Genomic DNA, 14,480 nt, shown 5'->3' with positions numbered 1-14,480 from the left:
ATGCTTGCTTGGAGGGCGACGACACAGACTGTTTACATATTATTCCGTGTCAAAACGAATAAAATGTTTGGCTCAAATGGCTCTGAGCACTACGAGGCTTAAATTCTGAGGTCATCAGTCCCCTAGACTTAGAACTACTTAAACCTAACTAACCTAAGGACATCACACACATCCATGCCCGAGGCAAGATTCTAACCTGCGACCCTAGTGGCCGCGCGGTTCCAGACTGTAGCGCCTAGAAACGCTCAGCTATCCCGACCGGCAATACAATGTTTACTCGTGGGTGCGGTATCTGAAATTTTAAAAAGAATTTCTACACCACCTGCCGAAGCTGGACAGCTTTTACGGCGAAGTATTGTTTAGATACACGTTAAAATCCGACGGTGAGCCCTAGAGCCGTGTTTAAAATATTACGTCGGGAAGCCTTAACAAACCCGCGCGACCGCTACGGTCGCAGGTTCGAATCCTGCCTCGGGCATGGATGTGTGTGACGTCCTTAGGTTAGTTAGATTTAAGTAGTTCTAAGTTCCAGGGGACTGAGGACCTTAGAAGTTGAGTCCCATATTGCTCAGAGCTATTTGAGCCTTAAGGAACGTACAATTAACGTAATTCGTTTTACGATATGCCTCGCAAACGTAAAGTCTGTTTTAGCGCATAGTTCTAAAAGAACTCTAGCTGCGAAAGTTACCTCGAACACAAGAAACATCGGTTCACTCTCAGATAAGCCGGCACTTAGATGCAGAACGTCGTATTAAGATATTAGAATAGTCACACGTCAGTCGCATTTTAGACGCTGAGCATCACACGCCTCTTACAGCATATAAGGCATTTGAATACTCTTAACGATGGTATCATTTGAATGCTGTACGACAAAAAGAGAAACTTAGTGCATTTACATACATCGGTACAACGTACATTTATGCATACATACATATATACATACATACATACTTGCCTACACCACTCTAGAGGGAGTGCAAGGGTGTGTGGGCAAGGTTGAACTATATGACAAGAACGACGATTCGACGCAAAGAAGTCCAATAAACATGGCTCTAAAATGCACACCTTGAGGACTATGAGCAATCGTTCGTCTTAGAGACCTTTGTTTACGAGAGAAGTTTTTATTGCTTTGATCCGTACTACCTACACCCGAAATGTGGAAAGCAAAGGAGTTTCACAGTATCGAAGAAGAAGAATGCTCATAGCTCTTCAAGTATGCGTTTTAGAGCCATGTGTACTAGACTGTTATGCTTCGAATGATTGTTCCTGTCAAATCCCTGAATATTGGGCATTCCTCCTGCGACAGCCTGTATGTGCAGATATATACAAATTACTACTTTACTCACACATCATAACAGAACTACTGGCATGCGAGCACAGCAGCTCTTAACACTTAGTTCTGTTTTTATGTAATAGTAATTTTTTTCAGCTTTGTGTTGAACACACTTCTCTGCGACTTAATCTCAGTCCAGAATAAGAGAGAAATGCGACTGGCACACTACACCAAATGAAGGAACGTAGACACTGCACTGTGTAGAGTCTGGTAGAGTATATACAAGATGTACAGTAATTAGTTATTAAAAATGACACGCGATAAAGTACACGACAACAGAAGCAAAAACGTTCAGTTAAACATGGGTTTGCAAAGTAACTATTTGTCACGTATCTGCGAATGTTTGCTTACGAGCCACCACTGACTTCATCATGAAGTACTGTCCTGATTAATGTAAATGTGTTGGTAATAGAAGCCTTTCGATTGAGTCCCCATCCAATTTATCTTGAATTGCACCCATGGCCCTGTAGCGTCCCCGTATTGAAGTTATTTGCCAGTGTGCTGAAGGATAGTTATAATATCAGTACTGATATAGAATACAGAAATTATGTTACGTTAATGTTAAACTGGAAAGAATTATCTTTAAAAAAGCTTTGAATCTCATAAGAAATATTCCTGGAACTGAAGCTGCGTCTAAGGTTCTCTAGAAACGTAGTAATGAACAATGACTACGTAGACGTGTGTTTTTGATTGCAATACACATTTCTAGACGTCTACACTTAACCTCCGTGAAAATTCGCGGCCAGCAACGAGCTTTACTATACCAGAAAATCTGAAAAAATTAAATCACACACAAATTGTGTGTATTATGAACAATATATCTGCAAATGAAAATCCATGGATGACTTTTTATGTAAATATTTTAATGTTGCTTCTCAGAATATGTTTTATTCTGTACAAGGACTCCTTTATGTTAGTGCCTGTGCTCCTCGCCTAACAGTATAGCGTCAGGCTCGGCGGTTCGCCACGCGAAGGGGGTGAGGTTCGATTCCTGGCCGGATCCGAGATTTTCTCCGCTCGGGTACTGTGAGTTGTGTTGTTCTTACGTTGGTATTATCATAAGCGATACTCCACTGTTGTGCTTGATAGATGGACAATCAATGAATTGACAAAATAATCAGATTGCTGTACAGTTCAACAGTAGCACAGAACAGTGGGTGAGCCCGTCCTGTTCGCTCAGATACGAGCCCAAGGAGAAGGTCGAGAAGACGGAGAGAAATGAACATCGAATCAAATGCACGAGGAACGAAGTTTCTGCAGTGGCTGTCTGTAAATTATATTCTTATCCTCTACCTTTTAAGATAAGTCTGCGGATGTAGAAAAAGGCTTCATTAGTTAACTTTACTGTTGATGTTATAACCCACGGATGCGGAAAGTGGTGCATGTGTGATCGAGCGCTGGCACATTTCCCTGCTGATGCTACAGGACAGGGCTTAACAACTGGCCGGTTTTGAGCGCGAGTACTCGCGTCTGCTCAGGCACGTGCTCGCGAGCAGGTGCAAGGTCGCGGAGTAGGGAGGGTGGGGGGGAGGGAGGGGAAATGCGCGCGCACGTTTGAATAGGGCAGCAGCGTGCCTATTGAATTCGCGCCGACTGTGTAACGTTTAAAGTACTACGATCAGCTCTAACAGTCACTTCGCTGGTTAAGAATCATGTCAAGTCGCCGTTGTTGTAACCCCAACCATGCTTTCGCAGTTCAACACCCACTGGGAGGAATTGTATCTGTTTACAGAAAAAGATGGTCTTGCAAAATGTTTAGTATGTCACAAAACGCTGAATTCTTTTAGGAAATTTAATTTGCAGCGACATTATATGTCGTACCACGCGAAAGACTACGGAAGTGGAAAATGTGATGGACCAGATCGTGCACAGGAAGTTTTTAAACTTATAAGGAAGCTGTCCGAAGAAGATCTGGACGACGAAGAAAAATCAACTGAGGCAGCTCTCAGAGTGAGTTACAAAATTGCTTTGCTTTTAGCAAAATCCCTGCTCCCCTTCACTGATGGCGATCTAATAAAAGAATGTTTGGTGGTTGCAGCAGAACATTTGTGTCCGTCTCAAGTTGAACAGTTTCGGATCGTGCCATCATCTAACATGACCATCATGTGTCGCATACAGGACATGGCAGACGACGTCCAGAGCCAGCTTGCAAATATCTGTAAAGATTTTATGGCGTATTGTCTAGCTCTGGACGAAAGTGTTGATATCACTGGAACAGCGCAGCTTGCTATATTTATTAGAGCTGTTAATAGAGATCTTCAGGTGAGGGAGGAGCTCCTCGATGTAGTAGCCATGAAGAACACTACAATCGGAGGTGATATTTTAAGTAGTGTTGAAGAAAGTGTTGAAAATATAGGATTGTCGTGGAATTCTTTAGTTTCAGCGGCTACAGACGGTGCACCAGCGATGACAGGGAAAAAATCAGGTTTCGTTGCGCTGTTGAAGGAGAAAATGCAAAAACTGACCGTGCCGAATGAAATAAGGGGCGTTCACTGTGTGATCCACCTGGAAAACTTATGTGCAAAGAGTATCACTCTAAAAAATGTGATGAGTGTTATTGTTCGTACAACCAATTATGTAAGGAAGCATGGGCTACAACACAGGCAATTTAAAAGCTTTCTTGAGGATGTAGAAAGCCAGTATGGTAGCCTGCCTTATTATAGCGAGGTCCGCTGGCTTAGTCGTGGCGAATTATTAAATCGATTTTTTGCCTATTACATGAGATAAATATTTTCATGGAAATAAATAACATGTGTGTTCCTGAATTGAAAGAGCCTTCATGGAAATGTGATCTCGCGTTCATAGCAGATTTACCTAGCATTCTGAATGCTTTGAACATTTCTCTACAAGGTAAAGATCTGATAATTACTCATTTCATAGATCGAATACGAGCTTTTAAAATGAAATTGACACTTTGGGTGAGTTAGCTGGAAACAGGAAATCTAGCTCATTTTCCTAAATTATCATCCATGCAAGATGTTCACAAAGACTGTGAACGTTATTCATATAGTTTAGTTGCCCTTAAGGAAGAATTTGATCAATGCTTTCAAGATCTGACAGCACTAGAGAGTGATTTTGATCTGTTCTCCTTTCCATATTCAGCGAATATAGAAGAGATTCGTCCTGAGCTGCAACTAGAAATTAGTGACCTGCAGTGTGACAGAGAATACGGAGACAAATTTCAGAAAAAGAAATCATTTTGGAATTCTACAGACACTTCCCTCAAGATAGATTTCCTCGTTTACACAAACTAGCGGCTACAATAATATCAATGATCGGTTCCACGCATGTTTGTGAACAACTGTTCTCTGCAATGAAATGTAACAAGACGCGCCTGAGAAACGCATTGTCTGATCGAAATTTAAACTGCACGCTGCGCCTACGATGCACAAGAACAATTACTCCGAACATAGACGCAATTTTAAAAGGCAAAAAGTACCATTTAACCGAGAATCCCACACTTCAGTGACACCTTTTATTGTGTAACAGTTCACAAATTAATACAAATGTAGAGGCATACACTAAGCTAATAAAATAATGTGGCACGGTGTACATTCTCCTTTATTTGTTTCATTTGTCGCAGTAATAATTCGAGAGTGATATCCCTGCAGGTGGCCGCGGATTTACATTGACTGGCGGCAGCTGTTGTGTGCCCCAGGTGACTCTCCCCACTCTCCGCTCTGGTCCGGTAGTGGGGGTAGCGTGCTCGCGCTGCTCCGTGCTCGCGTCTTGCTGCTCACAGCTTGCTCCGTGAGCACGTATGTTGTGAAGCCCTGCTACAGGACATCTAACGCTCCATTGTGGTGCAAGATGCATAACTCGAGCACGGCTTGTACCTTGACGTCCAGGATTTCATTGTGTCCTTCTTCTGGATGTTTTTTTGCGTGAGGCCACCTCAAAAGTGAAGTGCTTAGCACATCTGCTGACACAGTTGAAGAACTGAGGCAGCAAACTGTACAGACATGTCAAGCTTTACGAGATAAACCGAATGTGGTTGACTCATTCCTACTTCAGTGCACAGATGAATGCAGTTTAGACATTAGTTGACACCATGACACGTCATTTAGCGTCTCGTATGCGTGCTCGCGGGGGGCCTCACTATATTAGGCAGGTGTACCAGTTTCTTTGGCTCTTCACTGTTTAACATTATGCGGTGCGTAACGTGTTGAAGTAGTGTTTCATTTACTGCTAGGGTAGGCCAGGGGTGAAATTGGAGCCCAAATAAATGGGAACTTAATTGAAACCATTACATTTCCAGTACATTTCTACTAACTAGTACTGCATTTCTTTTGGGAATAGCGGCAGCTCGTAACCACACATTCGCAGTTATCCAACGAAAGACTTTTTACGGGCTCATGTTTACCAAAAAGGCCTTGCTTTTATCATCGAAGGATCCACAAGTGTCAACTTTGGCTACTAATTGTGGCACACCCTGTACTCACTTAAAGGATTAAGCATAAGTATTTACAACTGAAGGATTAGAATATAATTTTTGCTATCGGTTGTCAGAAGGCCTGCAGCTAACAATAATCACGCCACAAAAGGGAGACTGGTCTCTCCACTAGCAGTGAACATTGGAATATGGCCTTATGTGGGAGACGTTCAAACAGAGAATAGTGTTTTTAATGGTGATGATTAAAATTTAATACCATCTCGATTATTCCATTATTTTTTCAATATCTTTTACCGTGGCGTTTCCTCCTGCGTTCAAATTTGAATTAATTCTCAGCAGTGGTTTTCTTTCTACAGTGTTTGCAAACTGGAAATTTAATTATCTACTCCCTGTAGAAGAGGCTATAATTTTGCATATATTAACTGCCAGAATTTCCAGACAACTTCTGCAGAATAACATAGCATGAAAACAATCTCCAGATGACAAGGAATCCTGTAATTATGAGCTAAGTTTAACAAGAGATACTTGTTGCCTGTGCGAGAGCCTGCCAACTGAAACGGTCTGAAGGTCCTACCGGTCGCATTTCAGCCAGGCAAAATCGTACATTGGTAGGTCTAGAGTTGTACAGGCAACAACGGAAAACCCGTTACTAATAAAAGGTAGATGCAGGTGCAGACAACTGAAAGAAACGTCAGTTCCCCTCATGTAGACGCTCACGCATCAGTACTCTACATAGCTTTATTCACAGTCATATTGCTTGGTGTAACGGTATTTCTCTGAATTATGGTTTTCTGGACGCTATATTAAATCGATATACTAAACACTGTTGTAAACAAATTATTATTAAAATACGAAAGCATTTTATGTACTTTTTTGCACTTAATTAACACGTTATTGCTTTCCTATTTATTTACTTTTAAGTGAAATTAATTTCTTCATAACACTGATCAACCAGAAAATTGTGACAGCCGACATACTGTCATATGAACCCGGCGAGGTGGTAGCAGCGTCACGCGGAAGGGGGGGGGGGGGGTGATGACTGCTAGTCAGACGCACGCACGCTGTATCAGTGAGCGTGCTGTCCTTGTGTAGAATGGGGAAGGCGTGCGATCTGTCTGAGTTTGACCGAGGGCAGATTTTGGGAGGGTCAGCACGAGCACTTCGAAAACTGCACGACTCGTCTGGTGTTCGAAAAATGCTGTGGTAAGTGTCCTCAGCATGTGGCGAAACCAATGTGAAACCTCATCCACACGTCGTGGGGTTGGGCGGCCACACCTCATAACAGATGTCGGACGTCGTAAGCTGGGCAGACTGGTAAAACAGGACAGGCGGGAAACTGTGCTGGAACTAACATCAGACGTTAATGCTGGGCAGAGTACAAGTGTGTCTGAACACACAGTGCACCGAAAACTCCTAACGACGTACCTGCGCAGCCGACAACCAATGCAAGCACCACGACATCGGCAACTACGACTGAATTGGGCACGAGACCATCGGACATCGGTGCAGTGGGAGAGCGTCGCACTGTCTCATGAAACCCGATCGATTCTTTATCCTGCCGATATGAGGGCGCGAATTCATCGTCTTCCAGGGAAACAACTCCTTGAAATCTCTACTGCGGGACGGAGACAAGCTGGCGGCGGCTCCAGTATGCTCTGAGGAACGTTCACTTGGGCATCCATGGGTCCAGCGGAGCTCGTGCAAGCACGATGACGGCCAAGGAGTGTCGTACACTGGTCACAGACCACGTACACTCCTTCATGACTATCATGTTTCCAACGGCAGTGGAATTTTTCATCAACATAATGCACCATGTCGCAAGGCCAGGAGAGTGAAGGAGTGGTTCGAGGATCAAAGTGGCTACTTCAGATATATGTCCTGGCCCCACCAACTCGCCAGATCGGAACCCGATCGAACACATCTGGGACATAATTGAACGTGGCGTCAGAGCTCATCGCCCTCCTTCCCCTCCCTCCCCGCACCCACCGGAGGTTACAGGAATCATGTGACTTGTGTGTGCAGATGTGGTGCCAACTCCCTCCACCGACCTGCCGCGTTCTCTTTGCATCCATGCCACGACGCGTCGGCGCTGTTATTCGTGCCAAATGTGGAAATACGGGCTATTACGTATGTGATCACAGTGCTATGGCTGATCAGTGTACATACGAGGGCAGTTCAATAAGTAATGCAACACATTTTTTTTCTGAAACAGGGGTTGTTTTATTCAGCATTGAAATACACCAGGTTATTCCCCAATCTTTTAGCTACACAACACTATTTTTCAACGTAATCTCCATTCAATGCTACGGCCTTACGCCACCTTGAAATGAGGGCCTGTATGCCTGCACGGTACCATTCCACTGGTCGATGTCGGAGCCAACGTCGTACTGCATCAATAACTTCTTCATCATCCGCGTAGTGCCTCCCACGGATTGCGTCCTTCATTGGGCCACACATATGGAAATCCGACGGTGCGAGATCGGGGCTGTAGGGTGCATGAGGAAGAACAGTCCACTGAAGTTTTGTGAGCTCCTCTCGGGTGCGAAGACTTGTGTGAGGTCTTGCGTTGTCATGAAGAAGGAGAAGTTCGTTCAGATTTTTGTGCCTACGAACACGCTGAAGTCGTTTCTTCAATTTCTGAAGATTAGCACAATACGCTTCAGAGTTGATCGTTTGACCATGGGGAAGGACATCGAACAGAATAACCCTTTCAGCGTCCCAGAAGACTGTAACCATGACTTTACCGGCTGAGGGTATGGCTATAAACTTTTTCTTGGTAGGGGAGTGGGTGTGGCGCCACTCCATTGATTGCCGTTTTGTTTCAGGTTCGAAGTGATGAACCCATGTGTCATCGCCTGTAACAATCTTTGACAAGAAATTGTCACCCTCAGCCACATGACGAGCAAGCAATTCCGCACAGATGGTTCTCCTTTGCTCTTTATGGTGTTCGGTTAGACAACGAGGGACCCAGCGGGAACAAACCTTTGAATATCCCAACTGGTGAACAATTGTGACAGCACTACCAACAGAGATGTCAAGTTGAGCACTGAGTTGTTTGATGGTGATCCGTCGATCATCTCGAACGAGTGTGTTCGCACGCTCCGCCATTGCAGGAGTCACAGCTGTGCACGGCCGGCCCGCACGCGGGAGATCAGACAGTCTTGCTTGACCTTGCGGCGATGATGACACACGCTTTGCCCAACGACTCACTGTGCTTTTGTCCACTGCCAGATCACTGTAGACATTCTGCAAGCGCCTATGAATATCTGAGATGCCCTGGTTTTCCGCCAAAAGAAACTTGATCACTGCCCGTTGTTTGCAACGCACATCCGTTGCAGACGCCATTTTAACAGCTCCGTACAGCGCTGCCACCTGTCGGAAGTCAATGAAACTATACGAGACGAAGCGGGAATGTTTGAAAATATTCCACAAGAAATTTCCGGTTTTTTCAACCAAAATTAGCCGAGAAAAAAAATGTGTTGCATTACTTATTGAACTGCCCTCGTAAGTGATCTGACGGACAGGGCGAACGGCATCTGCGGCTCTTTGGTGATGACGCTGTGGTGTACGGGAACGTGGTGTCGGCGAATGACTATGGATAGAAGCTGACTTAGACGAGAATCCTAGTTACGATATTGCAGTGTTTGCGTTATACTGAAAACAATGCAAAGTTCATCTACATCTAAATCTAAATGGATACTCTGCAAATCACATTTAAGTGCCTGGCAGAGGGCTCATCGCACCACTTTCACAGTTCTCTATCATTCCAATCTCGTATGAGAATGAACACCTATATCTTTCCGTACAGCTCTGATTTCCTTTATTTTATGGTGGTGATCGTTCCTCCCTGTTTAGGTCGGTGTCAAAAAAATATTTCCGCATTCGGCGGAGAAAGTTGGTGATTGGAATTTCGTGAGAAGATTCCGTCACAAAGAAAAACGCCTTTCTTTTAACGATGTCCAGCCCAAATCCTGTATCATTTCTGTGACACTCTCTCCCATATTTCGCGATAATACAAAAAGTGCTGCTTTTCTTTGAACTCTTTCGACGTACTCCATCAGTTCTATCCGGTAAGGATCCCACACCGCGCAGCAGTATTCTAAAAGAGGACGGACAAGTGTAGTGTGGGCAGTCTCCTTAGTAGGTCTGTTACATTTTCTAAGAGTCCTGCCAATAAAACGCAGTCTTTGGTTAGCCTTCCCCACAACATTTTCTTTGTGTTCCTCCCAATTTAAGTAATTCGTATTTGTAATACGTAGGTATTTAGTATAATTTACGGCTTTACATATTTGCACGTCAGAAGGAAGAGGCACTCCGATGACTATTACAATTATGAAAAGCATGCGTATATGGACCACCATGAGCTGTATAATGGAATGATAACAGTGAAAATTTGTGTCGTAGCGTGAATCGAACCCGATTTCCCTCTTATCGTGAGCGGTCGCATTACCATTTGGCTACGACTCACGGCCTGACGAAACATGATGGACAACGTATGAAAGTTTTGATCTGGCCGTGCGTCGTGCTCGGGTAGCAAAATTGTACTGCGACCACTCGCGATAAGCGGATAATCCGGGTTAAAGTCCCTGTCCGCCACAAATTTTCATTCTTATCGTTCCTTTGTACGTATGATGGTGGTCCATATTGGCAACTGCGAATATATTTCATGTATTTCATGAATTCCTTGTTGGTGCGGTGCTCGTCAGCGTGTTCTAAATGTCGAAAATTGAAATTAAATGCAGATCAGCAGCAGAAACAGTCCCATAATATTCGAATGCAGCACTGCTATTGCAGTTCTTGACAGCGTCACATCGATTATGCTGAGGTGACGAAAGTCATGCAGTACCTCCTACTGTCGTGTCGGACATTTTTTTTCCCCGGCTTAGTGCAGCAGATCGACGTGGAATGGACTCAACAATTCGTTGGAAGTTCCCTGTAGAAATACCGAGCCAAGCTGCCTTTATAGCCGTCTATTACTGCGAAAGTGACCGATAAATGTCCGATGTGACTCGTGTCGGGCAGTCTAGGTGGCCACGTAATTCGCTGGAAATATCCAGAATGAAACTTCCTGGCAGATTAAAACTGTGTGCCCGACCGAGACTCGAACTCGGGACCTTTGCCTTTCGCGGGCAAGTGCTCTACCATTTGAGCTACCGAAGCACGACTCACGCCCGGTACTCACAGCTTTACTTCTGCCAGCCATGTCTCCGCAATATCCTTTCTTTCAGGAGTGCTAGTTCTGCAAGGTTCGCAGGAGAGCTTCTGTAAGTTTGGAAGCTAGGAGACGAGGTACTGGCAGAAGTAAAGCTGTGAGTACCGGGCGTGAGTCGTGCTTCGGTAGCTCAGATGGTAGAGCACTTGCGCGCGAAAGGCAAAGGTCCCGAGTTCGAGTCTCGGTCGGGCACACAGTTTTAATCTGCCAGGAAGTTTCATATCAGCGCACACTCCGCTGCAGAGTGAAAATCTCGTTCTGGAAATATCCAGAATGTTCTTCAGACCAATCTCGAACAACTGTGGCCCGGTGATATGACGTATTGTCATCCATAAAAATTCTATCGTTGCTTGATAACATGAAATCCATGAATGACTGCAAATGATCTGCAAGTAGCCGAACATTGCAATTTCCAGTAAATTGTCGGTTCAGTTGGACCAGAGGACCCTGGACATTCCGTGTAAACACTGTCCACAACATTATGGAGCCACCAATAGCTTGCAAAGCGGTTCAGTTGGACCAGAGGACCCAGGGAATTCCGTGTAAACACAGTCCACAACATTATGGAGCCACCAATAGCTTGCACAGCGGTTCAGTTGGACCAGAGGACCCTGGACATTCCGTGTAAACACTGTCCACAACATTATGGAGCCACCAATAGCTTGCAAAGCGGTTCAGTTGGACCAGAGGACCCCGGGAATTCCGTGTAAACACAGTCCACAACATTATGGAGCCACCAATAGCTTGCACAGCGCCTTGTTGACAACCTCTGTCCGTGGCTTCGTGGGGACAGTGCCACATTCGAACTCTACCAGCGCTTATTACCATCTGAAATAGTGACTCAACGGACCAGCCCACCGTTTCCCAGCAGTCTAGGATTCAACCGATATGGTCTCGAGCCCAGTAGAGGTGCTGCAGTCGATGTCGCGCTGTCAGCAAATGCACTCGCGTCGGTCGATCGCTGCCATAGCCATTTATCGCCAAATTTCGCCTCACTATCCTAACGAATACGTTCGTCGTACGTCACACATTGACTTCTACGGTTATTCCAGGCATTGTTGCTTATGTTTATGCATTGACGGAAACGCAGTTGCTATCGGTAGTTAAGTGAAGGCCGTCGGCCACTGATTTGTTCGTGGTGAGAAGTAATGGCTGAAATTTGGTGTTCCCGGCACACTCTCAGAATATTAAATTCATTAACGATCGCCGAAATGGAGTGTCCTACACCTGTAGCTCCAGCTAGCATTCCGCGATCAGATCTGCTAACTCCCGTAGTGCGGCCACAATCACGATGGAAAATTTTGCACGTGTATCACCTGAATACAAATGACAGCTTCACCAATGCACAGTCATTTTATACCTTTTGTACGCGACACTCGCGCTATCTTTATATGTGCATACCGGTGTCCCATGACTTGACATCTCAGTATAAATATTGAGAACTAATGTTGAAAAGCTATTTATGATCGTACGAACGGGATTTGGCGAATCCCTGGAGAGTGCTACCTGCAATCGTGTATAGTGACAACAGCGTAGTACAGAACAGGAGTTGTTACGTTCTTGAGTATTTTTGTGGTTGTGTTATGGTCCCTTTATTATTATTGAAAAGATGCTCGATGTGGAAGGCTATGAACACATTTTCCAGCTTTAGGTTTAGTAGAGCAACAATTTGGAATCGGTAGCTGTATCACCACGATAATGCACCATGACATTAACAAGCGTATGTGAGGCTATGGTTTGTGGACGTTAACATTGTTGAAAATGCCTAGCCTGTCCAGAATGCCGGCTTGAATCCAATGAAACATCTTCGTTGTGAGTCAGAACGTCTGTTTCGCTCCACACCCAACGTCCAATATCACTACCGACTCTGTCTTCCACTCTTGAGGAAGTAAAGGATGCCATTTCTTCACAGACATTCACACACCTCATTCACAGTGCGCCAAACAGATTGCATGCCTTCATAAATGCGAGCGGTGGGTACACACTTGATTAATGATCACTAATGTCTGGATGCTTTCGATCAGATAGAGTACCGCGTCCTCTTTCTAGATAGGGAACTAAGAGTGAAAACAAGCAGCAGCAAAACGTTTCACACCCATAAGTATTTTGGTCACTCTGTGGTATTGCTGGAACAACATTGCTCCAGGAAGTAATTAAAAGTAATCCGAATTGTCCAGTTCCGACCAACTATTTGTCTTGGTTATCGGGACAAAACCGGAAAAGGAAATTCACTCTCAGATAATCCCTAATGGTAACCCCTTTACCCCGTCACCCGTCGTTTTATAGTTTAGCTGGAAATTTCCAAATTCTGCAGCAACCCATCCTGATTTTTAGTAACAAAACAATATAGCTATGCGTGGGCTGAGAAACATAGCGGGTACGGAGAAGAGGTCTATAAACTGAAATACAATATGGAAAGGTTTATCAAGAGATAACACAGAATTCGCTATACTTCGATGACGGTAAACCCATGCGACATTATAATTTGTCATCAGAAGCATTGGATCTTCTACCTAACGTACCTGTATAGCTAATTTTTGTTGTCTGTTGTTTCAGGTAAGCCACCCTGCTACATCAGCGGGCCGTAATCAGGTTTCTATACGAATTCAGGGAGAACTCAGCAACATGGACTGACAATAAGTTGTCGCCAGTGTATGGTGGACACCTAATGAGTAAGTAGTTCATTTCCATGGTCCTCGTATTTCATAAAGTTTTACCAGCTGTTTATTTTTGAAGTTGGTAACAAACACATTTTAGCTTCAGATTTCTTTATTCACTAATACCCAACAGATCGCGTCTTTTGTTAATGTTGTTATACCCAAACTTAAAAGGAATCTTAGATTTAAAAGGGGTGAACGCAAAGAAAATATCTGTGCATTTGATAACACATCTCTTAATCAGCTGCTGGCGAGAAACATGACAACGACCAACTAATCTGTCCTAGATTTAATATCATACATTTTGCGGTTGCATTATTTAAACGCTGCGATTTTAACATACTATGATTTCATATTCGTGAAGCGTTTCGATCGTACCAATGTAGAACTAGACTTGTTACATTTTATGTGTTGTTTATGTCAATCTACTTCGCTTTCATTGTCAGTGAGCTTGTAAAAACCCTGAAGCAATTTACTCTCCCTTTTCAGAATATATTGTGCCTTCAAGTAAATGATTTATAGCTACTATTAAGCTGGTTGTTTCTGTCAGCTCAAAGTGGACTCAACGTTCTGCTTGGTAAAAGCGAAGGGACTTCAAAAAGTAAATAGCAGGCCACAGAGACAGGCCAACTTATTTTTACTGAATGCTGCACTCCGCTTCCAAGTGGCACAGATACAAGACACAATTTTTCAACATAGTCACAAATACTCTGTAAAGAATTGCCGGAACGCTGCATCAGTTGTTTAGTTGCTGGGCAATGAAGTACGCTCTCAGTCGTGGTGCCATTCGAGAACCTCTGGTTGCAGCTAATCAGTACCTGGAGAAGCTGAACTTTGACGTCTGTTGTCGATGGTGATGGTTTTCCTTCCCTGTCAGGATCATCG

The sequence above is a fragment of the Schistocerca serialis genome, chromosome 6 (assembly GCF_023864345.2).
Source record: "Schistocerca serialis cubense isolate TAMUIC-IGC-003099 chromosome 6, iqSchSeri2.2, whole genome shotgun sequence".
Taxonomy (NCBI): Eukaryota; Metazoa; Arthropoda; class Insecta; order Orthoptera; family Acrididae; genus Schistocerca; species Schistocerca serialis.
This window is presented reverse-complemented; position numbering follows the sequence as displayed.